General features: G+C 52.7%; 5 non-coding genes and 1 pseudogene across 5 annotated transcripts; 4 read left to right on the top strand and 2 right to left on the bottom strand.

Moving 5' to 3' along the window:
* The first annotated feature begins 7,669 nt into the window (after positions 1-7,669).
* On the top strand, positions 7,670-7,742 carry TRNAR-UCG. The gene has a single exon. It is a non-coding gene; the product is annotated as a tRNA-Arg (tRNA).
* A 1,378-nt stretch (positions 7,743-9,120) lies between these two features.
* LOC123357572 lies at positions 9,121-9,307 on the top strand (annotated as a pseudogene).
* Positions 9,308-12,037: 2,730 nt separating this feature from the next.
* Positions 12,038-12,250, top strand: LOC123357571. The gene has a single exon (XR_006575574.1). It is a non-coding gene; the product is annotated as a small nucleolar RNA U3 (small nucleolar RNA).
* A 3,075-nt stretch (positions 12,251-15,325) lies between these two features.
* Positions 15,326-15,489, top strand: LOC123357576. Its single transcript, XR_006575577.1, has one exon. It is a non-coding gene; the product is annotated as a U1 spliceosomal RNA (small nuclear RNA).
* A 1,924-nt stretch (positions 15,490-17,413) lies between these two features.
* LOC123357573 lies at positions 17,414-17,529 on the bottom strand. Its single transcript, XR_006575575.1, has one exon. It is a non-coding gene; the product is annotated as a U5 spliceosomal RNA (small nuclear RNA).
* A 1,696-nt stretch (positions 17,530-19,225) lies between these two features.
* Positions 19,226-19,297, bottom strand: TRNAM-CAU. Its single transcript has one exon. It is a non-coding gene; the product is annotated as a tRNA-Met (tRNA).
* Positions 19,298-25,313: the final 6,016 nt, after the last annotated feature.

The raw sequence follows: 25,313 nt of genomic DNA, 5'->3' as shown, positions 1-25,313 counted from the left end.
TTACATTTCCATGAACATCCAGAATCTGACTGTGCCCTGGCAAGTTCAATGCTTCCGAAAGAAATCAGAAAATAAGGAGCCCGTCAGGTCCCCCTGCTAGCACCCAGATCTAGACAATCTGCTGGGAAATAAGGAAAAGGTGATGAATAAAGAAGTCAAGAAATAACAAGGAAATGAAGAGGTTTGTTGAACGGGTTTCTGTCCGATATACCATCTTCTCAGCTACCAATCAAAGTTAAAGACCTAAAGTCGACCTATCGGCATAAGTACAGATGGTTGGATGGAAATTAAACAGAGCTGCTGTCACAAGTGTTAGGAGCCTGCAAGCAACATGCAGACCGTTTAAAAATGCTGCAATTAGAGGCTGCGACAAAGTTCCTCCTCTACCTTGGTGGGTCCTGCGCTTATTGGCAGATTTGCTCACCTCAGTGATCTTCCCCTCTGGTAGAACCCACAGTCTGGGTCAACTCCTCCTGTGTCTGATCAGGAGTTGGGAGGTTTGGGGGGAACCCAGGCCTGCCCTCTACTCCGGGTTCCAGCCCCAGGGCCCTGTGGATTGCAGCTGTCTATAGTGCCTCCTGTAACAGCTGCATGACAGCTACAACTCCCTGGGCTACTTCCCCATGGCCTCCTCCAATACCTTCTTTATCCTCACCACAGGACCTTCCTCCTGGTGTCTGATAACGCTTGTACTCCTTAGTCCTCCAGCAGCACAGCACACCCTCACCCTCTCCCTCTCCCTCTCCCTCTCAGCTCCTTGCGCCTCTGTCTCCCAGCTCCTCACACGCACACCACAAACTGAAGTGACTCCTTTTTAAATCCAAGTGCCCTGAGTAGCCTGCCTTGATTGGCTGCAGGTGTTCTAATCCTCCTGTCAGGGGTGCGGAAAGCCCCAGGACTGGTGCAAGGAAGTTTTGGGCCCTAGGTGAAACTTCCACCTTGCACCCTCCCACCCAGCTAACCGCGTCCGTCCGTTTCCCCCCTGCCCCTCCCCGCAGCTAACTCAGCCCCCCACCCGGGTAGCCCCCCTGCAGCAACTACTCCCCCATCCCCCCGTGGCAGCTAATCCTGCCTGGGGAGACTTCCTCCCCACCCCACCCCCTGCCACGGCAGCTTACCCTGCCTGGGGAGACCTCCTGCGGACATGGGTGGCAAGTTTGTAAAAATTTTGGTGGTGCCCAGAACCCACCCCCCAACTCCGCCCCCCCCAAACTCTGCTCCCACCTGCCTAATGCTCTGGGAGGGGGCTCGGGAGGGGGAGGTCTGGGGTGCAGATCCTGGGCTGGGGATTAGGGTGCAGGAGGGGTGCAGGCTTTGGGATGGAGTTTGGGTGCTGGGTGCAGGCTCTGGGCTGGGGCAGGGGTGGGTGTGCAGGAGGGGGTGAAGAGTGCAGGCTTTGGGACGAAGTTTGGGGTTGGGAAGGGGTGTGTGGGAAGGGGGAGGGGTGCACCTTGTGGGGAGGGAGTTTGGGGATAGGAGGGAATACAGGGGTGAGGGCTGTGGGGCTGAGGATGAGGGATTCATGATGCAGGAGGGGACTCAGGGTTGGGGCAGAGGATTAGGGTGCGGGGGATGAGGGGTTCATGCTGTGTGGGGGGGCTCAGGGCTGGGGCTGAGGATTAGGGTGCGGGGGGATGAGGGGTTCATGCTGTGTGGGGGTGCTCAGGGCTGGGGCTGAGGATTAGGGTGCGGGGGAATGAGGGGTTCATGCTGTGTGGGGGGCTCAGGGCTGGGGCTGAGGATTCCTGTTACTAATTTATCCCTCATGTCCCTCATGTCAGGTGATCAGACAGACTGACACTGCAGGAGGTTGAGGGAAGAAAACACACCATATAACCAAATTTTAAAGCTTCATTAAAAATAATAAAATAACAATGGAGAGTGTTGGGAATGCTCCCACCTCACTCAGGAAAAATATGAATGCCCCAAGCCTTAAGCCACTTTAATACTCACACATGTCTCACTGGAAAGCTAAGCTTTGCAAATATAATTCCAGTTCTGTAACTTGTACTGCCTTTGGTTTGCCTCTGTCTCTATTTTCCACATCAGCTGAGGCTGAAAGCAGTTTTTCTTTGCACTTAGCATAGTCCGCACTGATTCTTGACCTTGAACACAAAACAACTTCTCCTTTATCTCTGGGCTAAGCTGAATTTCAAATTAACCCGTTCCTAGACAAATTGCTCACACTGTGTCAGAGGCTTTTCTTTGGTGATTAAAGGCTCCTCTGAGATATATGATCTTATCTAGATTGAAGGTACCTTCTAATGGGCATTGTTTAGATGGATTTTCATGCGTGTGAAGATTCCAATTCTCTAAATACCTGCAGGTTTTAGGACCATAATGTACGTACATGTAATATGCTGGGGTACCCTTAGGGGGTGAGGTGGAATGTTAGACTGTCCCTTACCCATTTTCCACTTACACACACAGAGACGGTGCCCTGTCCACGCTAGCGGCACATAAACTAAGGATCTTTCCCTACAGAGCACTCACACAGGAGAGACTCACAAGGAAGACTACGACTCTCCTACACCTCCCTTCAGCAAAGAGCGTCGGCTAGTCTCTGGGAGACGGCGCCGCTTACTCTAATTGCATCCAGTGAGATGATCAGATTGTCAGTAGCCCACACAGAAGGGAAAGGGGAGGGAAGATGGGTTCACACACTCCTAGACCCAGGCAGCTTCCTCGCCGGACTATGCCAGGCTGAGTCAGCCCACCGTGGGTCGGATCTCCTAAAGATCCACTAGTTACCGGGCTTGCGTTAGAGCAGTCCTGATCATTAGCTTCCGCTTCACAGGGTACTCTGGGCGTCTTCCGATAACGATCACTCACACTGGTGTACACACACACACACACCAAGGCCTCTTTTTTTTTAAAACCCTTTTTTAACCTTTTTATCTTTTTAATTTTTTTTTTTTTTAACCACGATGCATCTTTACCTGGTCCGGACCAATACCATGAGGCGGTATGACAACCCCTCTTGAGGCAGTAAAAACCCCTCAGCACCGGTGCATTCTAATGCATTTACCTATGCATTTACCTTGGCCAACTCAGCAGTTCCCAGTACTGCTATAAACTAACCTTATTGGGGCCTCTCCCCAATACCACTTTGCATCTGATCCTGCTGCACAGTCAATAAGTTCAGATGGCGTGAGCCCAACAGAGACAGACGTCCTCACGGAAAGTCCTCCTCCGATACCCCAATAGAGATTTCAAAAGGTCTCATACCTCTCATGTGGCGCCATGGGGTTCGAAGGGGAATGATCCGTAGTAGCCGTCTGTGGGTCCGTGGGCGTTGCCATCCCGGACGAGCCCCCAAATTGTCGAAGAAAAACTCAGTTCTCGCTTTTTGTTTGGGTGCAGCAAAATCAAATACTTTATTCTTTCTCTAGTAATTACAATGGAGGGAGAGAGTGCCATAGGACACAGGGTCACCCCAGTCCCGGACAGGTCTCTCAACTGGTAAACAATTACATCAAGCCTTTATACCTTTGTTACAGACAATTTCTAGCAATAATACAGACGGTAAAAAGCAACAAATACATTTTGTTTATACATAAGCTTTTCTGCTATCTTATTTGTCTCACTACTAAAAAAAAGCAAGACTGCATATTGCAAGGTCGTAATAACTTTCACACAGTTCACTCTGTCTTACATTATCTTGCTTCTACAAATCTCACGTCATTAGGGTCACAGCTAGTCTAACTCATGCTAACTAGCTAACATTCATTAAGATCTCTTCAAATCCTTGTTAATTATTAATTGGCTTCCACAAGGGGTTCATGCTGTGCGGGGGGGCTCAGGGCTGGGGCTGAGGATTAGGGTGCGGGGGGATGAGGGGTTCATGCTGTGCGGGGGGGCTCAGGGCTGGGCTGAGGATTAGGGTGCGGGGGGATGAGGGGTTCATGCTGTGCGGGGGGGCTCAGGGCTGGGCTGAGGATTAGGGTGCAGGGGGATGAGGGCTCTGGCTGGGGATGAGGGTTTGGGGCATTGGGGAGGCTCAGGGCTGGCGGAGAGACCCAGCTCCAAATATTGCTGGAGCAGGGCCCCCAGCCCTGAATATTCCTGGAGCCTGGGCACCGCACACAGATATAACCTGCCGCCTCTGCCTGCGGAAGATAAGCCTGCCTGGGGAGCCGGCCCCAGCTCACCTCGGCTCCACCCCCTCCACTGAGCACCCCGGCATCGCTCACTCACACTGCACAGGGGCAGCACAGTCCGGGGTTCTCTGGAATCACACAATAATGCTGGCTTTGTTCCCACAGCATCTGGAACTTTTCACAGTGAGATATGGGGGTGCTGTAGCACCCGCCGCAGCCCTCGTTCCCACACCTCTGCTTCTCTGCAGGGAACTTGTTATGCCACGAGGGGGTGCAGGGAGACTGTGCAGGAGACCCAGGCCCACGCGCTGAGCACTGCAGCTCCAGTGCTGTGTTCGGGATTCATTTCTGCTCTCTGATAAAACTGCCCCAGGCTCCTCTGTCCAACTAATATCCGCCCAGGCTCCCCGGCGCTGTTAGTATCTGTCCAGAGCTCTCGTCAGCCCTGCCGCAGGAGAGCTGGGTGCTCGCCCTGCTCTAGGAGAGCCAGGCAGGCCCTGAGCGGGGCGGCAAAGGGCACTAGATGGTGACCCTAGGCCAGTGGTGCCAGAACAATCTGTATAGTGGGGGGTGCTGAGCTACTGAACCAACTGTGACCCCTGGGTGTGATGGAAACCATATCCCGCTGCCTCTAGGGGTCTATGGGGCTGGGTCTCTGCCCACATCCCCTCATCCCCTCCCTCAATATCTCCCTGCCCCAGGCTGTGAAGTGCTATGACGTGTGCTGGGGCCAGGGCCGGCTCCAGGGTTTTTGCCACCCAAGTGGCAGGAAAAAAAACCCCATGATCACAATCAGCGGAAGCTCCACTGCTCCGCTTTCTTCTTCGGCAGCAATTCAGTGGCAGGTCCTTTCCTCCAAGAGGGACCGAGGGGCCCGCTGCCGAATTGCTTCCAAAGAGCCCGACGTGCCGCCCCTTCCCCTGGGCTGCCCCAAGCTCCTGCTTGCTGACCTGGTGCCTGGAGCCGGCCCTGGCTGGGGCTGTGACGTGCTGTGACCTGCTCACTCCCCGAGGGCAACTCACTCACTTGAAACCAGCAGGACAGAAGGTGTGGCGTGTCCATGGGCGGGGTTATGCAGATGAGCAGGAAACAGTTTTCTCTGTGTTGGGAGGATGGGGGCAGATTTCATAATGTCACAGTCCTTGGGGGAGGGGTTCGAATCATAAGTCCAAAGTGGGAGAACAACTCCCCCCACTTGTGCTCAGTCTCCTCTAGGGGGCTGGGCTGGGATCACTAGGGAGGGAAGTGCAGGGAAAAAACAGTTTTCCCCTATGGAACCCAGGAGTCCTGGATCCCAGTCCCCCTGCTCTAGACCCCCTCCACTCCCAGAGCCAGGGATAGAACCCAGGGGTCCTGGTGCCCAGCCACCTCCCTGCTCTGACCACTAGACCCCACTCCCCTCCCAGGGTGGTGCAGGGGTCACTGGGTCTGTGTCCCAGCTCTGCTAAGGGCCTTGACTGATTTTCCCAAAATGCTTCCTTCTGAATCCAGCACATCTGCCCCCCCTGCCCGGTCACTGCCCACCCCCGTGTGGGGGCACCAGCACTGTGCCGGGTCGTGATGGGAAATTGTCCAAGCTGGCCCAGGAGAGACGTGTGTGTCCCTGCTGCCCCCTGCTGGTGGGGCTGAGCCCTGCTCTGTGGGTGTGGGTGTGGGTGTGGGTGTGGGTGTGTGTGTGTGCATCTGTGACACTGTTTGTATCAGTGTGTTGCTGGCTAACCAGTAGGAAATGGCTTTGCAGGATTTTGTATTCTGCAGCAAGTGACACACACACACACAAAGGGACTCACACAATCCCAAGAACACTCACACACAACACACCCAGAGGGACATGCTAGCCCAACCCCCACAGAGAGAAACAATCACACCCCCAGCCGCACTCATAATCACTCCCCCACACCATAATATTCACAATCGTGCTCAGCGACACAACTGCACATAGTTCACTCCCACTGCTCCAAATACAAGGACCTCCTGCCCCACACAGCATGTGCCAAGGCCTGTGGAACTCACTGCCACTGGACAGCTACCAATGAGAATGATCCCCTCGTGCTGGATCATCTGCTTGGCCCCCCACTCCCTCTCGGGGTGTGCTGTGTGGCGTGGCTGGGGATTGTGCAGTGGCCCAGCACCAGGCAATGCAGAACGGACACCACACGCCCTGCCCTGCCTCACCTGAGCTGCTCTCCAGGTGCATTGGAGCCCCACACCTTGGCACTCCTGCCCCACAGGGGGTGAGCTGCAGCCCCTGCCACACTCCGCAGAGGGGAGAAGAGTTAGGCCAGCCAGCCCTTGTAAGATGGGGAAATCACCATCGGGGTCGACGGTATGGGGGCTGTGACAAACGGAGAAACGGTTGTCGCGCCGGCAGAGGGCAGCAGAGCATGCACATGCACACACTTGCAAACATACATGAACACATGCATGAATCCAGCCACACACACACAATTGCTAATATACACAAACACCTGCACAAATCCAGCCAACACCAACACAAGCCTGGGAGCCAGGGGAGCAGAGCAGGCTGGGGCCGGGTAACTCCACTTCCTGCAGGAATTAGCCAGCCCCCCATGTCCCACGGTGGCCTGGGGCCAGCCCCCTTCTGCTTCCCCCCATGGAGGCCTGGGGCCCCAGCCTGCTCTGCTCCCTGGCTCCCAAGCTTGGGGGGGAACCGCCCCACAGCACTTGCCGGTGGCGTGGCTGGGAGCCAGGAGAGTGGACCAGGCTGGGGCTGGGTCACTCCACTTACCATGCAGGGGTGTGCGGGGGGGGGGCTGGGGTAGGGGCCATGGGGACGAGCCGGGCAGCCCCCCCTGCAGCAGCTCCCCACCCCAGCTCACCTCCGCTCCGCCTTCTCCCCTGAGCACGCCGGCGCCGCTCCACTTCTCCTGCCTCCCAGGCTTGCGGTGCCAATCAGCTGTTTAGTGCAGCAAGCCTGAGGGGAGGAGAATCAGAGCGGGGGCGGCGTGCTCAGGGGAGAAGACGGAGCAGAGGTGAGCTGGGACAGGGAGCGGTTCCCCTGCACGCACACCCCCGCCCCCTGTTACTTGCTGCGGGCAGCCCCTCCCCCTGCACCTCCCCCAGCCCCCTGCCCCAGCTCACCTCCACTCCCCCACCTCCCCTGAGTGCGCTTTTTGGTGCCCCCAACCACTTGGCACCCTGGGCGGCCGACTAGTTCGCCTAGTGGTTGCACCAGCCCTGGCCACTGCCTGTCAGCAGAATTCCTCCTCCTCCTCAGTGAGACTAAATCTCTGCACCTAGACAGCCGGTCCATCTGCTGCACCCCAATCCCCCATGCCTGAGCATCCCTGCCAAAATCCTGCACCTGGCTCCAGAGAATTAAGTCTCACGTCTCACTGGGAACTCGACTTCTTGTGCCCAGAGAGTCTCGGCCCCCCTCAGTAGCTGACCTGAGAAACACAGTGTCTGCAAAAGCAGCAGAGTCGTGTGGCATCTTATAGACTAATAGACGTATTGGAGCATGAGCTTTCGTGGGTGAATCCCCACTTTGTCGCATGCATCAGTGTCTGCCTTTTCCAAAGAAGTGCCTGGAGGGCTTTTTTCTGTGTGACCACGTGGCCTAATGGATAAGGCGTCTGACTTCGGATCAGGCGATTGAGGGTTCAAATCCCTTTGTGGTTGTACTTGTGCAGCTTTACCTTTGAGCTGAAAGTCCTGCTCCTTTCAGGGCCTGAACCTCTTCTTGGCTGCTCAGGTCAATGCTCTGTCTTCAGCTAGAGCCCAGGGAAGGAGTTGGGGGTGGGCGTCACAAAGGCTGGGGCATGAGCCCCAAGCGCTTCCAGTCTTGCCTTTGCCATTCCTGACTTGCCGAAGAAAATGGGCGGCTGCCCAGGCTAGCATGTGGAGCAGTTTCCCTCTGTCCCTGTGCGTGAGGGGGGTTGCTACATGGAGCCTGGGTGTTTCTCTGCTTCTTGCCAGCTGGGGAAAAGCCTCTTGGGGTAAAATCTCCTGCCCCACTGCCAAAGTGAGCACCTAGAGTGGGACCAGTCAGAGGCCCCACCATGGGGGCTGGCCCTGCTTTCCTACCATCTTGTGATGTTGGCCACAGAGCATCAGCAGCTGCCCTGCATGCTGGTGACCTTCAGTGGGTGTTTGGCACGGCAGGGAGCAGCCTGGCTGGGTGTTTTTGTGCCTGTCTGAAGGCCACACATAGGCATGGTCTTGCCCTCAGTTGCTCTGTGGCTTTTAAGCCTTCCCTTCATATGTTAGGTGCCACAATGAGACATGCATACAGTGTGCTGTTTGTCAGTCTCGCTGTCTCTCTCATCATAGGGAGATTTGATGTATTAAATTACACATTGTAACCACTAAATATGGGCGCTTTAGACGTTAGACTACAGGGCCGCCCAGAGGATTCCGGGGGCCCGGGGTCTTCGGTGGCGGGAGGCCCTTCTGTTCCGGGACCCGCCGCCGAAGTGCCCCGAAGACCCGCGGCGGGAGCCCCCCGCCGCCGAATTACCGCCGAAGCGGGACCCGCCGCCAAAGTGCAGCGGGGGGGTCCCCGCTGCGGGTCTTCGGGGCACGTCGGCGGCGGGTCCCGGAACGGAAGGGCCCCCCGCCGCTGAAGACTGGGCTGCGCTTCGGCAGCGGGTCCCGCTTCCCCCCCACCCTGGCCCCAGCCCCAGCCCCAGCCTCTTACCCCCGGCTCCCTCCTCACCCGGAGTCTCAGCGCCTCGCCCGACAGCCGCAGCGTGACTCCGGCGGGGCCTGAACTCCGTCCCGCTCAGAGCCACGTGGTGAGGGGGCGGGGCTGGGAGCTCCACGCCGAGCAGAGGGAGCAGAGCTCAGCCTGGAGCTCGCAGTCCCGCCCCCTCACCACGCGGCTCGGATCGGGGCGGGGCTCAGGGGCCCCGGCGGAGACACGGCGCTTGATGCGCTGAGGCTCCAGGAGAGGGGCGGAGGCGGGAGCCTCCGCTGTTCTCTTGGGGGCCCCTGCGGAGCCCGGGGCCCGGGGCAAATTGCCCTCTTTGCCCCCCCTCTGGGCGGCCCTGTTAGACTATAGCCGTGGGAGGCTGTTTTAACACAAAGTGATTGGTCTCCCTAAGTAGGAGGATGAGTTAAAGTGCTCTTTCCTGAGTGTAAAGTGAGTAAGCGGTATTGCTTTGATGCAGTTGTTGTCTGTTATTGATGATTTTTCTTTCTTCCCTCTGGGGGTTGTAGATGGGAAAGAACACAGACTGAGTGGTTACTCTGTATAAACTACATTAAAAACATTTTTTTGAAGTTGGTGTTTAAATTTTGTTTCTGATGTGTATATATAGAGAAGGGATGTAGTGATTGTAACTAATATTATTACTTCTGTATTGTGGGAGGATGTGGGTGTTTTTCAGCGAGTTTTCTAATAGCATGAAGAAGAAAATGCAGTGTAAAATACAACAGTTTTTATTTAAACAGTTGCTTAATTGAACTTCTAATTGCTTGAACTTCTAAGTCCACCTTTTTAGGCAGTGTCCTTCTCTTTTGTCTGCCCTCGTTCTAGTTTAAAGTAATAGGCTCATGGATATTAATTCTTTTGCCCGCCCTCGTTCTAGTTTAAAGTAATAGGCTCATGGATATTAATTCTGCAAGTTCTCTTCACTTTCCACTTTTTCTTCTTTTCTCCACCCTCTCGCCCATTTCGAGTAGCCCCTATTTCTACCCCTAATGCTCTGCCAGTTCGTTGGTATTCAACTTTCTGGGAGCCTCTCTGAGCCCTTAGTACAGGCTGTAGGGTGGAAGTGGGGGAGGAGAAAATGGGACCCACAGAACCCCTGGCAGGTGAGGGGACTGGGAGAGCTTGGTTTGGGAAGGAGGGAGGAATGGGGGAGAAGAGGCAAATAGGGGTGCACACAGTCTCTACAGTGGTGGAGAGAATGGGGGCCCTGAAATGAAGCGAGGGGATAAGTGGAGGTACACAGGACCCCTAGTCCTATGGAGATTGGAAGAACCTGGCATGGGGGGAAGGGAGGGTACACAAAGACCCCGGCATGGGGGAATAGAGGGAACACAGAGTCCCTGCCATGGGGAAGTGGGAATGGGGGTGTGAACAAAGTCTTTGGTGTGGGAAGAAGTGTGGGGAACTTGGTATGGGGAGAATAAGGGTGCAGAGATTCTCTGGTAAGGTCTGAGATTGGGGGAAGATTGGGGGAATTTCAGGGAGTCCCTAAAAAGAGTGGGATGGGAGAGGGCACATAGGGAGCACATAGGGAGCCTCTGGGGCGGGCAATAAACTCGACCTGTACAAACTACAAAGTGTGCTCCCCCCACTTCTGTGAAGAACGTGGCCATCTGTTGACAAAAAGGCTGTTTGCAAAAGGTACGATCCATTTTCTTTCGTGACCACTTGTTTTAAAAAACGAGTCATTACGACGTTAATCAGGGTAGCCGGGGACTGGCAGTAGGGAGGGTGTCTGTGCAGGAGAAATGGCCGGCGCTTAGCTAGAGACCTGCTTTCGAAAGGGATTGTTAGAGAACGATTTTTACAAGGTTTTCTTCCAATCAGGCACCGAATAGGCGGGATTGCTCGAATACAGCTGCTGTCTAGCGCTGATGCCCGCTGCTTCTTCCTGCTGGAGAAGCAGGAGGGAGACAGCATAGACTGGGGGGGGGGGGTGTATTAAATGAATGAATGAAAAAGCTTTAAAATATGACTTTTTAAATTATGCTTTGGGAAGTTTATAACAGCTGGTTTTGTTTCTAAATCTATAGAATACTTAGTTTTTCTATGGGTTGTTGTGAGGGGTTTGTTCACCAGCCTTTTTTTATTTGTTTGTGGTGGCGGATTGTGAAAGCCAGTTTAGAAATCAGTGGGAATTGAGTGTCCAGATCACTTGTATGGCTTTGAAAATTCTCCTACAGGCAGCTTTAAGCCTTTGCCTTTTCCCGCTTTTCAGGAGAAAGAGACTGTAGTTAAATGCCTGTTACACCTTTACAGATGGTTACCGAACACTCTCCAGGGAGATGAACGTGTCCAGTACCTAACTCCAATGGCAGCTCTCTCTAGCTTTCATTCAAGACTGTTTGGCTAGACTCACTAACAGTTATTGCTATTTAGATCACTATGAATTATGGGTGCTGCTGTTTCAAGGGGGGGAATCGTGGCGATATACTTGCAAAACTAGAGACTTGCTGTCTCCTGGATACACCGTGCAGGGCACTGAGGAATTGTGCTGAGAGCAGCAATTGAACCAAATCCCTCTGAGCGGCCTCCGCTTTGCAGCATGTAAATGGTTGCGGTTGCACTAGTATGATGTAGGGGCGCCGAGTTTCCACTATGCTGGGGGGGCTGCCCCCCCCTCGGGCTCCTCCCAGGCCCCAACCCCAGCCCACCACTTCCCTTTCCCCAAGGCCCCACTCCCGCATTCAATCCTCTCCCTCCCTGTCAGCTGGCGGGAGGCGCTGGGGGAGGGCGAGGAGGTGACGGGGGCGGGGGCTGCTGCTGGGCACTAATGACCCATCTGGTTTTTCCCCAGGATGCTCCAGTCTCGGAGCAGCCAGAGGCGGCGCCTGCTCCCGATCACGTGACACGCGAAGTCTTTAGTGCCGAGGAACCGGAGCGAACTAGCTGCAGCCCCGGGCGGGCAGAGCTCTGCCGGGCCGGGCTCCGCCTGCGGGGAAACGGGCGCGGCGCCGGCACGTGCTAGAGCAGAGCCTGTGAGAGGCGGGGCAGGTTCAGGGAGTAACAGCAAGAAGGTTTGATTGGTGGGTAGGAGCTCCGCATGCTAATCAGGAGGCGTGTTTCTGTAAATAGCGACATAAACATCTTCTAATGGCCAGGGGGCTAAAGCTGCCTCGATTGTGCTTCATGACATGGGGACCTGGCTTTAGATTTGTGTCCTTTAGTTCGCGGGGGGTGAAACCCGCTGTATGAAAACACTCACCGTGGGGATTAAACGTCTGCGCATTACCCTGGGTGTGTAGCCGAGGGGCTTATTATTGAAATTGTTTTTTCTAGAATCATTTCTAAAATTTGTAATAAAACAAGTGCGATTGAAAGTATCTGTGTTGGTATCCATGAAAAGTTACAGTGTTTTTTCTGAGCGCGAAGCAAGGGAACAGTGTTGTTTTAATTCAGTTGTTGTCTGCTATTGATGACTGTTCCTGTCTCCCTGTTGGGGGAACAAGGAGAGGGAAAACACGGACTGAGTGGTTAGGCCTTGCAAAGCAAATTTAAGAATATGGTTTTAGATTTTTCTGTTACCTTAATCTGTCTATGGTATTTGCTGATATTCTAGTTTAGGGGGAGGAATAGCTCAGTGGCTTCAGCATTGGCGTGTTAAACCCAGAGGTTGTGAGTTCAATCCTTGAGGGGGCCACCTAGGGATCTGGGGCAAAAATTGGCCCTGCTTGCAAAGTCCCTTCCAGTTCTAGGCAATTGGTATATCTCCAATTATTGTTAGTCTGTTTAATGGCAAAACTTAATCTGTTTTGATAAGATTTGGAAGAGAAGTAAATCTAGTGTGAAAATGGTGTTTTAAAGGTTTTTAGTTCAGTACTTACTGAAAAAGTTTTAAAGTTCCTTTATGCTGCTATATCTTTTTCTCTTGTAATCTATGTCAGAATTTAGGTAGGGTCCTGTGTCTGCACATTCTCTTCCTTTTCCATTTTCTTCTCCGCTTCTCTTTTCTTCCCTTCCTATTTTTCAGGAACCCCTATTTTTACTCGTACTGCTCTGGCAGGGGGTACAGTTTTCTCTTGGCCCCAAGCACATCAGACGATCCACACAGGATCTGAGAGCTGCTGTCTCCTGGCCGTATAGTGAGTAGAGGGTGGAGTGGGGAGAAAAGCGGCTCACACAGAGCCCCTGCCATTGGGGAGAATGGAGGACCATGCTATGGGTGGAATCAAACACACAGAACCCCTGCCATGGAGAAAGACTGGGGAACCCTGCAGTGGTTGGAGGAGACAATGAAGGGCATGTGGGGGAGGGGTTTACATGAGGGATTTGCATCTGTCAACATCTCCCATGCCCCACTGGGTGTTTTCCTTCCCATCTTATTTCTTCTCTTTTCTGTTACTCTTTTTTTCTGTTTGAGGTAAATTAAAAATCCACACCCCTGAGAGACGTAGCTGAGCTGACCTAAACCCTCCTACAGTAACTCCTCACTTAAAGTCGGCCTGGTTAACGTTTCGTTATGTTGCTGATCAATTAGGGAAAATGCTTATTTAAAGTTGTGTAATGCTCCCTTCTAATGTTGTTTGGCTGCCGCCTGCTTTGTTTCCTGCTTGCAGGAAGAGCAGCCCGTTGCAACTAGCTGGTGGGGGCTTGGAACCAAGATGGACCGGCAGCCCCCTATCAGCTCCCCACTCCCCTAAGTTCCCTGTGCAGCAGTTGCCTGTTGACAATGACAGTTATCTTATGAACCAAGATACATAGAACATAGGCCGGGTGGGGAGAAGTCTATGTAACTCTAAGTGCTTCAGAATTGATTCCTTGAGGACCTGCTCCATGATTTTTCCAGGGACTGAGGTGAGGCTGACTGGCCTGTAGTTCCCCGGATCCTCCTTCTTTCTTCCCTTTTTGAAAGATGGGCACTACATTAGCCTTTTCCCAGTCATTTGGGACCTCCCCCAATGGCCATGAATTTTCAAAGATAATGACCAGTGGCTCTGCAATCACACCCGCCAACTCCTTTAGCACCCTCGGATGCAGCGCATCCAGCCCCATGGATTTGTGCTCATCCAGCTTTTCTAAATAGTCCCGAAGCACTTCTTTCTCCACAGAGGGCTGGTCACCTCCTCTCCATGCTGTGCTGCCCAGAGCAGCAGTCTGGGAGCTGATTTTGTTCATGAAGACAAAATCACGAAGGGGGAGGGTGGGGAAGCATTGAGTACATTAGCTTTTTCCACATCCTCTCTCACTAGGTCGCCTCCCTCATTCTGTAAGGGGCCCACACTTTCCTTGACTTTCTTCTTGTTGCTAACATCCCTGAAGAAACCCTTCTTGTTGTTACTCTTCACATCTCTTGCTAGCTGCAACTCCAAGCGTGAGTTGCCCTTCCTGATTTCACTCCTGCGTGCCTGAGCAATATTTTTATACTCCTCCCTGGTCATTTGTCCAATCTTCCACTTCTTCAAACGGCGCTGCCTGCCAGTGCACTCAGCCTCACTTGGCAGGTAACAAAAGGGATCGAGTGGCCGTCCAGTTTCTGGAGAGTGGCTGACAACGCCCGACCTTCTGCCCCGAGGAGAAACTGACGTGAGACAAGGCAGGGGAGGTCATTCTTGTATTGGACCAACTTCCGGTGGGGAGAGAGCGAGAGAGAGCGAGAGAGAAGCGAAATGCAAGCTGCACTCTTTCCCCAGCAGGTGGGCCACGTCATCTCTCTGATGGCCTGGCTTCCCGGGACGGGACCCGCTACAACTTAGACAATTTTTTACCTCAAGGTTCCCAAGACACAGACAAGGTTTTCATCGCGAGGCCAAAAGACCAAAAACATCAAGACACTTGATCACGGCCTTGGATAGGCCAAGATTTAAAAGTTTATTAGAAAATATTTGAAAATGAACGATACAGAGAGTTGAAACGTCAGATATTGGTCATCGGGGGTGACATACAGAGTATAGGGCGATTTTAGTTTTAAATGTTTATTAGAAAATGTTTAAGAGAGTTTGTAACATCAGTTACTGGTCATCAGGGGTGACATACAGAGTATAGGGGAATGCTAGTACTTTGGTATTGGACAGCACATAACTTATACAGTGTGCAATGTCCCCAATGTGGGGTATACTGTGGGTGAGTTCAAGCTACAGTCAGCAAGCAGTGAGGGTACATCACGCATACAACAGTTAAAGACAGTCATAGGTATAAATAAGCAAGCCAGGTAATGGGGATAGAATGACTGTCACATGGCAAAGTTAAGGTCTGTCGCACTCGATCTGAGCACTACACCCCATCTGAGCTCAAAGAGCTGAGCACGCAAGAGCGGCGGCCCGGGCGGGCAGGGGGAGGAGCCCGAGCGGAGGGGCGGAGCCGCGTGAGCAGGTATGCAGATCTGTGTGCGAGCAGAGCATTGTGGGAGCGGACGCAGGCTGCCAGGCAGGGCCCGACTTTGGCACCGGGAGCTCGGCGTGGGGAAGGGACGGTCTCCGGGGGCCGCGTCGGGGCAGCTGTCGGCAGTGGGGGCTGGTGTGGGCGAGGCCGGTGGTGGGGGCGCGGCGGTCCGCCCCGTGTGTTATAAGTGCGGGGCGAGCGAGGGCGGGCGGCTGCCGGGCAGCAGGAACTCATACTTACCTGACAGGGGAGATACCATGATCGTGAAGGTGGTTTTCCTAGGATGAGGCTCATCCATTGCACTGCAGGTGTGCTGACCCCTGCGATTTCCCCAAATGCGGGAAACTGAACTGCATAATTTGTGGTAGTGGGGGACTGCGTTCGCGCTCTCCCCTGGTGATTGGTTTGAACAACAGAAAACCGACAGTGGGCTGTTTAGGCTTAGTGCACTGCAAAGCAGATTCTCAGGAAAGCAGTTCTTATTCAGGGCCTTTGGGAGTTCTCTTTTCCACAGGCCCTGTACTTCTAGGTATCTTTGTCACACATTCCTCCTTGTAAGCAAAGCTCAGCTCTGAAACTTTACTTGGGTCTTATAAGGCTCTCTCTGTGTTTTTGGCTTTTCCTGGTCTTTTGCAGCTGATCTGCTTTCTAGTCTGCTTTTGCAGGGCTTAGACGGGTGCTTTCCTTGGCTCTAAGGGGAGCTGCCTGCCTGCTCTGCTTCTTTCCCTGCTTGTAGCTTCTTGCCCGGCCCTTCTTCTCGGGTTCTTCCTCCTTTGACGGGAGGATGGCCTGTCCGAAACGCCTGTCCCACCTGGTCTTCTCGTCCAACAGGCAGCCTCGGCCCCTGCCCTGGGGCCGCTTTGGCTTTCGCTGTCTGTTCCTTTCTCTGTGCTACGGAGACTAGGCTGTCACAACCCCGTGCTGGAGGAGGGCTTTCCGTCGCTTGAGGCCCACCCACCGCCTCCCCGAATGCCCTTAGCTACGCTGGGGGTTAGGGCGGCGTGGCCGCGTCGCCCAGGAGCGGGTTTTCCCTTTTGCACACCTCTGACGGACGGAGCTGTTTTGACTTAACTGTTCAGCACGCACCGACCCTCGGGCCTGGTCTGCACGGGGAACGTAAATCGGAGCGGCTACATCAGTCCGCGCCTTGGTCAGAAGAATACTTCCGTCGACCTAGCTCCCGCCTTTCTGGGAGGTGGATGGCCGGCACCAACGAGGAAAACCCTCTCCAGGACCCTTCTCTGGGAACAGTGCCCTTCCGTTTGGGGAGATTATGCTGCTTTAAAAAAGAGAAATTGTTTAACTGCCTTTCTCTGAGGCAAGATTGACTTTGTATTGCTTCCCTCGTGGCTCCTTATAGCAGTTGCGTTCTGAAATCTTTAGGCTTTGACTTCATTTATGATGAAATCTTGCTGTAACTTTATTCTAATTTTCAATGAGTAACTAGACCTGAGCTGTTTGGTGTGTTAGGGGAGGATTGTTTAAAAACCTGGGATTCCACTTTCGGCTGCCTTTCCATTACATTTCCTCTGAAATCCCACCGAAGGCCTCCACTTCCCACATAACTCTCTCAAACCTGCAGTCATCAGGCATACAGAAGATGCTTACAGTTTCACTCCATACGAGTCCAGTTCCTCGCTGTTTCCTGTCTAACCACTGCACACATATGGTATCCCCTCCCTACCCGGAGCTGCTTCCTGGCTTTTGCGCTCAGGACAGGAAAATGAGAATGGAGAGGTAAGCTGTGCAGGGAACTCTTCCTCAGCTCGCACTCCACCCCCCAAGGGCCTTTCGAGGTCTTCTACGGACTTCAGGTTTCATTTGATTTCCAAGGTTTATGGGCTCATTAATTAGCCATCTCTCCTAATGCAGGGATCCTACGGGTCAGACCAAAGATCGATGGCCCAAAAGAGCTAAGAAACAGAAATAAAGGTGAGCGCTAGGCGTTACATTCAGATGAGCATCCAGAATCTGACTGTGCCCTGGCATGTTCAACGCTGCCGAAAAGAAGGAGCTCGTCAGGTCCCTCTGCTAGCACCCAAATCTGGTGGCTAGTCGGTCTGCTGGGAAATAAGGAAAAGGAAAAGAATTAAAGGAGTCAGGCAATAACAAGGAAATGAAGAGGTTTGTCCAACGGATTCTGTCTGATTTACTGTCTTCCCAGCTACCCGTCCAAGTTAAAGACCTAGCCCAGTATCCTGTCTGCTGACAGCGGCCAATGCCAGGTGCCCCATACTATACTTTTTTCATACTATAGAAAAGCTTCAGCCAGTGACACCAGCTCAGGGAGCACTCTTCTGTTTTTCTCACAGCAGGCAACAGCCTTGCCAAAGCAAAGCCTTAAAAAATTGGGTACAAACTCATCAACATTCCTCTCCACGGAAATCTTTAGTAAAAGGCGAAAGATTTATACGAACTGAAGAGAAAGCAGAGTATGTAGAACACGCGGCAGAGGCGCTGCCGGGGCAACTGCCTACGCTCCCAAAAGTCAGGGTGACTACTCTCCCAGCCCGTGTCAAGGCCTTTTGGGGCTGATGTCATTTGCATGGTTACACCCACCCCGGATTGCATGATGGGAGTGCTTGTCCAAACGGTCATTTCAGCTGCTGCGATATCCCCAGTCTCTTTGTTATTGGGTCAGGAGTAATCCAGTGTATTTTCCTGTTGATTTTGGATCAAGGACAGAGTAGCTCAGATCCTGGCATTTGAGGCCTGAGAGCATCACCCTCTCCTGAAAAGTACTCACCATTAAGGGGTATGGGTTCCTAACGGCCACTCATGGTGGGAGGTAGGAATTGATGTTTGTTGGTGCTTTGCAGGTGGTGCTGATGTCCTTTCTGCTGTTCCTGGTGTGGAAAGACAGAGGTGATTTCGAATTTATTAAAATTGTTGTTTAGTTGCTTACCCTAAGCTTATGCTGTTAGGTTTTTTTCACGGTGTATTTTGGTCCTGAGAGGTAGAAGGTGTGTTGTTATGGAGTGAGGTAGCAAACGTCAGTTGCAGAGGTGGTGCATCTGGCCCCCCGTCCCAGAGTCCAGAATTTGCATAAACCCACCCACTGTCCTGTGACTAACAATCTCGCTCTGCTAACTCTTCCAGCAAAACAGGCCAAAGAACGTGTATGCGAGCGCTGTACCACAGCCCCGTTGCTCTTTTCGGTTCCTTCCCACAGAACTTTCCCTCCATAGCAGTCCAGTTTCTTGCTGTTGCTTGTCTAACCACTGCATACATGTGCTATACCGTACCCTGAGCTGATTCCCGGCTTTTGTGCTCAATACACCCTGGTCCCTCCGTGTCTCTGTGTCGCAATGGATCAGCGTGTTCGGCTGTTAACCGAAAGGATGGTGGTTTGAGCCCACCCAGGGTCGACGCTAAGCCTGTGCTGCTTCCTTGCTTCCCCAAGGCCTGTGGGGGAGCCTCAAAGGTCCCATTTTGCTGCCTCTTGGCCTCAGTGCTTTCAGCTGGTGGTCCAAAGAGCGTGCTGGATGCCATTCAGAAACCCATCTGCCAGCAGCCGTGCCGGAGGCTCCGGCTTAATCCTCAAGGCCGAGCACAAAAACTTTCAGCCGGGAACATTTCGCTCCCTTCCCGCCTCCGCCCAAGCGGCAAGGGAGAAGCGGAGGAGACACGCCGGCTCAAAGACACCTCCCTCCCACTTCCCTGTACGCTGTGCAAAGCTCTTGGCCTGCCTCATGCCTCGTCAGGAAAGCGCGGCCATGCGGCCCAAGCCTGAGTCACGTCCGCAGCCTGGCCCGCCCTGGCTGACGGCGTGCAGAGCCACGCGAGTCAATGGCAGGTCGAGTCGGGAGCCTCGGCTCTTTCCCCTGGCAGCCACACACACAGCGCTGCCTAGCGCCCCCAGAGCCTCCCTCGTGTTCTCCCGCAGCAGCCGCCTGCCGGGGTGGTGGGAAAAGGGGACCAGGAAGCACTGCAACCTCATTCCAGGACAGGAGGCCCTCACCACGCCTAGGCCTGCCTCTTGCCTTCAGCACAGGCAGCCAGAGGTGCCGGGGAGCTCCCTGGCAGGCCGCTTCACCTCAGCCACCTCTTGCCTCATGGCCTAGGCTCTTGGTGCTCTGCTGGTCACCGGCTCGCTTGAAGGCCCAGAGGGAAAAAGAAACAAGCGCACGCGTAGCAGAGGATGGTTTTGATCCATCAACCTCTGGGTTATGGGCCCAGCACGCTCCCACTGCGCCACTCTGCTGGTTCTTCACACCCTCCCCCTGCCACCTAGCCGCCACTATCCGGATTAGTGCCTTACGCGCTCTCGTGCTGGCAGGCAGATGCGCAGGCTGCTAGGCAGCTGCCCTGGTCATAGGATTTTACAGCTAGCTTCTACAGGGTAAAAAGGATCTATTTGGGGTTTGGACACCATTGGGAGCTGGGTAGCTGAGTGCGGGAGACGGGAGCACCTCTTAAACTGTTTTCAGTTAAGCTTTCAAGCTTGTGGGGGACGAGGTTCAGCCTTGGATCCGTGTCTGCAGCAGGCAAGCGCCTCTGGCTCAATCGCCCCCCACCCCCACCCGCACCCGCACCCGCACCCGCACCCCTCAGTATTAGCAGACTGAAATACGGAGCAAACGCACATGCCTTGCAAAGGAACAGGAGCCGGGATCTCAAACAAATGTCAACATTTTATTAAGATGATGTTCAAAGAAAAAAAAAGTGTACGGTACAGCGTTTAGGCGTAGAAGTTTCTGGTGATCAGTGAACAATGTACAGATTACTCAAGGGGTGAGAAGTTCGGTTTAAGATCGGGTGGCGTAAGGAATACATAATCTGCAATGGCCCCGACTGGGGGGCAAAAGGTTAACGTACAGACACTGAGTTAGGAGGGTATGTTGTCCATGTGAGGGCTACGTTCAGGTGTGGAGTATAACGAGCGGATACGACGATGAGGATGAATTGATGGGCGTTTGGTGAGTTTTAACGTTCAGTGTTTTTTAATCTTTGCCACAATCTAATTGAAGCAGGGCCAGTATGAACTCTCCCCTGCCATCTGTTGGTGATGTGTTGTCAAGGCCTTTTGGGGTGATGTCATTTGCATGGTCACACCCACCCCGGATTGCATGATGGGAGAGCTTGTCCAAACAATCACTTCAGCTGCTGTGAGATCCCCAGTCTCTTTGTTATTGGGGCAGGAGTAATCCAGTGTATTTTCCCATTTATTTTGGATCAAGGACAGAGTAACTATACCTGGCATTTGAGGCCTGAAAGCTTCACCCTGGCCTGAAAAGTCCTCACCATTAAGGGGTATGGGTTCCAAACGCCAAAACCTGGGGGCAAGTAGAAATGGATGTTAGTGTGCTTGTGGCTATTCTTTCTGCTCTCCTTGATGTGTAAAGACAAAGGCATTTTTTAATCTCTTAGAGTTGTTGTTGGTGATGCAGTTGTTTGTCCTAAGCTTATGCTATTCCATCTCTTTCACTGTCTATTTTGGTCCTGAGAGGTAAAAGGTTGCTCTGTGTGCGGGCTTATGGAGTGAGGTAGCAAAGGGTGGTGGTGGTGCATGTGCTGCCAAAGTCGTGACCCTCTTTCCCCCAGCCTAGCTCTGGTCCCAGAGTCCAGAATTTGCATCAACCCACCCACTGACCTGTGACTAACCATTTTGCCCTGCTAACTCTTCCAGCAAAACAGGCCAAAGAAAGTGTATGCAAGTGCTGTACCACAGCCCCGGTGCTCTTTTCGGTTCCTTCCCACAGAACTTTCACTCCATACCAGTCCAGTTCCTTGCTGTTGCTTGTCTAACCACTGCGTGCATATGCTATACCATACCCTGAGCTGATTCCTGACTTTTGTGGTGCTGATTCCCTGCTTCAATCCCAGGCTTTGGCAGGCCCTTTCATCCCTTTTTTGTGCAGGGGTGGCTTGTTTTCTAGGAAGGCAGCAGCACCTTTATCTGAGGCAAGTACCTGATTTTGAGCTCCCCAGCAGGACAAAAGAGAGCATGGGCTTCTTCCCCTAGTTTGCCCACCTGACCTGTGCTGTTAAGCACCATGGTGCTGTATTGTACAGCACAAGAGATGGGAGCTGTCTTTCCCACATGACTTATTCGTTGACCCAAAATGGCGGGAACAGAGTGAGGCAGGACGGCCCTTGGAGATGGTGCCAGAGGGGGCAGGGACGTGGGAGGAAAGCGTCTCTGCAAAGCTGAGTGACGACAGTGCTGGAGAAGGGGCATCTGGCACCTGGAATGTGGCAGGGATTCAGGGGCCCAAAAGGAGGCACTTGATGTTAAGGTGTGAAAGGAAAGATCTATGGTAGGAACTGGCTCCCTTCCTCTGGACCACACAGTGTTTGGTGTTGGGGCGGATTTTAATTGTCTCAGCCAGCCTGAGAACCGCTGGTCCCGTTTTCTCTACCGTCAGAGGAAACGTTTTTACAATGAGCACTACCTGGCGCAGGTCTGTAGTGAGGTCAGCTTAGAGGATGTGTTTCTCCGTAATGGAACCAGTGGAGGGTGGGCAGTAACCTCCTATTCCTCTGACCCGAGCTCAGAGCAGCCGCAGAGGGGATACACCTTTCTGCAGGGACAGGCCAGGAGTCGCACTGACCAGATTTCCGTGAAGGAGAGCACGTCGACAGCCCAGTGCAGGGTGGTGCCAATGGACTGTTCAGATCACGCAGCTCTCACCATGTGCTCAATGTGGGCAATTCCCTGACCCACGGCAGAGGATATTGGAAGCTGAACATCCAGAGCTTGCAAGATAAAGGAGCAGGGGGTGAGGCCTGGTGGTGTTGGCAGAATGGGAAAGCATCAGAGGGTTCTATGGCAACCCGGGGGATTGGTGGGAGTCAGTGAGGGAGGAGTTGGCGGCTTTGTTCCAGTGATCAGGCAAACACCACAACATTAAAGAAACCAATGGTGCCAAGTCCTGCAGCATCGCCTGTGGGATTTCCACAAGAGCATCCAGGGAGGGGAGCCAGTCAGCGTGTCACTGTACGACTGGATCAAGTGACAGCTGGCTGAGTTCCAGGAGATGAGGCTCCAGCTGGCTGATATGAGTGGGAGCACCGAGTGAAGGGAGGGGGTGGCCTCCCCTGACATTTTTGCAGCCTGCAGGGAACAAAGACAAAGTAGGGGGATGTGGGGACTCAGCGCAGGCCCCACAGATGTGGTAGATCAGGATTATAGCTGATGGAGGAGGAAAGAGAGTCCTGCAAGAGGAAGCTGCTGGTGAGAAGAACATGGGCTTTTAACTGGGGGGTCCAGTGTTTGAGTCCTAGTTTTAGCAGCTGGCTTTTAAGCTGCTGTGCAGGCCAGTTCAGCTGTCAGAACACTGAATAGTGCAAGCTGGGCTCAGATCTCAGTGGAAATTTGGGACCTGTTGCTTCGTACCTAAACATAGGTGGAGTTTCAAGGCTTTGTCTTGCTCTTTCAAATGATGCGGGAGCCGGTCTTTTTCCTGCTGGCTGTTGTGACTTGCGCACCAGAGGGGACGCCGGATCCAGCAGGCTGGCCTTGTCTGGAGCCCTATAGGGAAGGATGGGAGCTGGCTTTACTCTGAGTTCTGCAGCCAGGCATGGGAGGCCGCCCTCTTGGTTGACCTACTGGCCCAAAGTCACTTTGGCGGCATTGGTCTTTCCCCAGAAATGCTGAAGCACAGGCCTGAGGGAGGGAGACTCAATCCCCCTCCCTCTTGGTCAGAGCAGAAGAGGCAGCTGTAAGAGCGGCCAGGTTCCTGAGCTGGGTCTTCCAGCGTTTGGGGAGGGTGGAGCTGACTGGGGCATGGTGCTGGCAAAATGCCTCAGGGCGCTGGCGGGAGGAGCAGGCCAGGGCTAGGGCTGGGAAGAGAGAGAGAGAGACCAGCAGGTTTCTTCTAGTGTTTGCTGGGTTCTTTTTCTTCAGTAATTTCTCCTCTGCATGAACTTGCTCACTTTCCCTGTAGGAGACTGGCTAGCTCAGTGGGCCAAGCATCAGACTTTTAATCTGATGGTCCAGGGTTCAAGTCTTTGGTCAAGCTCTTAACTATTCCCCAAGGTCTTCAAAATCTCTGTCTCCGGAGTCCTCCTTGATGTTACTTTTTCTCTTCAGGATTTTGCCTTTCCTCAGAAGGGCCTTTTGTGTGTGGGATTGAAGGGGCAACTTCCTGACACCCCCTCTGTCCTCGCAGGCTGGAGGAATAAAGGCCTCTGGGCAGGGGCAGCCCTAGACTAGCTGCCAGCACCTGGCGCCCCAGGCAAAGCCCGCAATTGTCACCCCCAAACCCCAAGGGCAGAGCTAGGCTGAGGTTTTTTGGTAAACTGGGAAACATTTTGCCCCTTTTTTCCTTTTAATGTTTTTAAGCCTTTTTTTTAAAACAAATGCTTAATTATTCGGTTTGTCCATCCGTCCGTCTGTCCAACCAATGTTTCTTTCTCCATCCTTCTGGTTCTGGCTGCCCCTTACTACAGCCATAACTTTGGTCTTGAACTTTATAGAGTAGTGAGGTACCTTAAGAGTTACATGCTAAATACCAAACCCAAACAACACTAGTTACCTGTGTCTGGCAAAAGGTGTCTGGCAGTTTTGCCACTTTGAATGATTCAAATGGATTTTCAGTGGCATTATTAAAAAAACCCAGCAAAGCAGAACCAAACCAATTCATCTTAAACCTACAAAACAAGAGTTTTACAAACCACGAGTGTCAGTTTAGGTCCTTAAAACCTTACATCATCACACACAAAGTTCTCTTTTGCCTAACATCCCTTACACTGCGATTACTCTTTTTTACACAACTGACCCCCGATTACACGTCCATCTTGTACAACCAGAGCCAGCCAGGGGCAGGCAAGTTAAGTGCCAATAGAAACCCCAGACATTCCTTTAGTGATTTTGCTTACATTACCCAGGAGTCAAATCATTTTGATGAGATTATCTCCCCGCCTGCTGCCTGTAGCCGTCCCCTATAGACCATTTCTGTGGGCAAAGGGCCCACTTCCCCTCAGAATGGCTGTAAAGGCTTCTTGGGACAAAACATAGTGGTGGTAGTAGCCACTTTACCTGACCCTCTTGTATAATTTAATTACCAAACTTCTATCAAATATGACTGCACAGAGCTGCACATACAGTTACGTACAGTTACATTCACTGAAAGTGAGCAACTGTCCCCAGAACGCACTGCCGGGAGCCTTAAAGTATCTGCTAGTGGCACAGGTACCTTTTAAGTACCGAGACATGCAGTGACACATCTTTCATGGGAACCGGTCGGCGTGTGCAGAGCAATGGTTGCCCACAGGCGCTGTGTCAGGCTCTGGCACCGCGTGAGACAATGGACCACTTTCTGGTGGCTGGTTTGTTTCCCCGACAGGTGTGGGGACTTCTGGCTACATGATGGCGGCTGCCAGACTCAGTTGGACAGGATTCTTCTCAGCTCACCTGAGGCTTGTTCCTGGACAAACGAGGGCAACCACAGGGCGCCAGCAGAACCAGCTGCAGCAAGGGCGCCCTCCGCAGGGGCCGCTGTATAGTGGGCAGGTGTCACGGGACACACTGCGCCTGCTCAATGTCAGAAAATCCCCTTCAGACTAAACCAGTTTGTTTCTCGAAATCAAAACAAGTGGGATGAAAGTGCTTTGCAAAAATATTTTGTTGCAAAACAAAAGCATCTCCTGATTGTCACAGTGTGTTAAATTGTCTCGTCACACACAAAGAGGAGACACTTAGACCACAAACATTAGATAGGATGCTTCAGTCTGAGCTAAGTAGTTGCTGCTCTTAACAATTTCAAAATAAAAATCAAATAGACTATTTCAGCTATTCTAATATGTCATAATCTGCTCTGAGTAAACGTGATAGGACACCTCATATTATGCACTACTCCTAGTGACACTCTCCAATGGATCCTCATCCTCCACCCACCGTGAGGTAGGTAGGAGCAGATCATTATTATCCCTACTTGAAAGAGGGAGAAGCTAAGGCTGAGAAAGGAGAATTGACTTGTCTTAGGTCACACAGCCAGCCAGGGGCAGAGTTGGAAATAGGACCCAAGAGCCCTGATTTTCAAACTAACCATCAGATCTTGAATTTCAAACATTGAATGACTTGAGTAAAGTGCTCTCCGATGAGCTCCAGACCAACAACAGTGCACAGTAATTATTCAGCAAGTATTTGAGGAGAACTGCAATGTTAGAGAGAATCATGAACTGCTCAGAGACCATTAATACAGCGAAGCAGCAAAATTTGTCAAACATATGACTGGTTCTGACTTATTTACTTGGTCTTAAAAGAGAACAACAAG

This window comes from Mauremys mutica, unplaced genomic scaffold (genome assembly GCF_020497125.1).
Source record: "Mauremys mutica isolate MM-2020 ecotype Southern unplaced genomic scaffold, ASM2049712v1 000807F_np12_obj, whole genome shotgun sequence".
NCBI lineage: Eukaryota > Metazoa > Chordata > Testudines > Geoemydidae > Mauremys > Mauremys mutica.
Note: the sequence above shows the minus strand (reverse complement) of the source record. Positions and strands in the feature narration are given on the sequence as shown.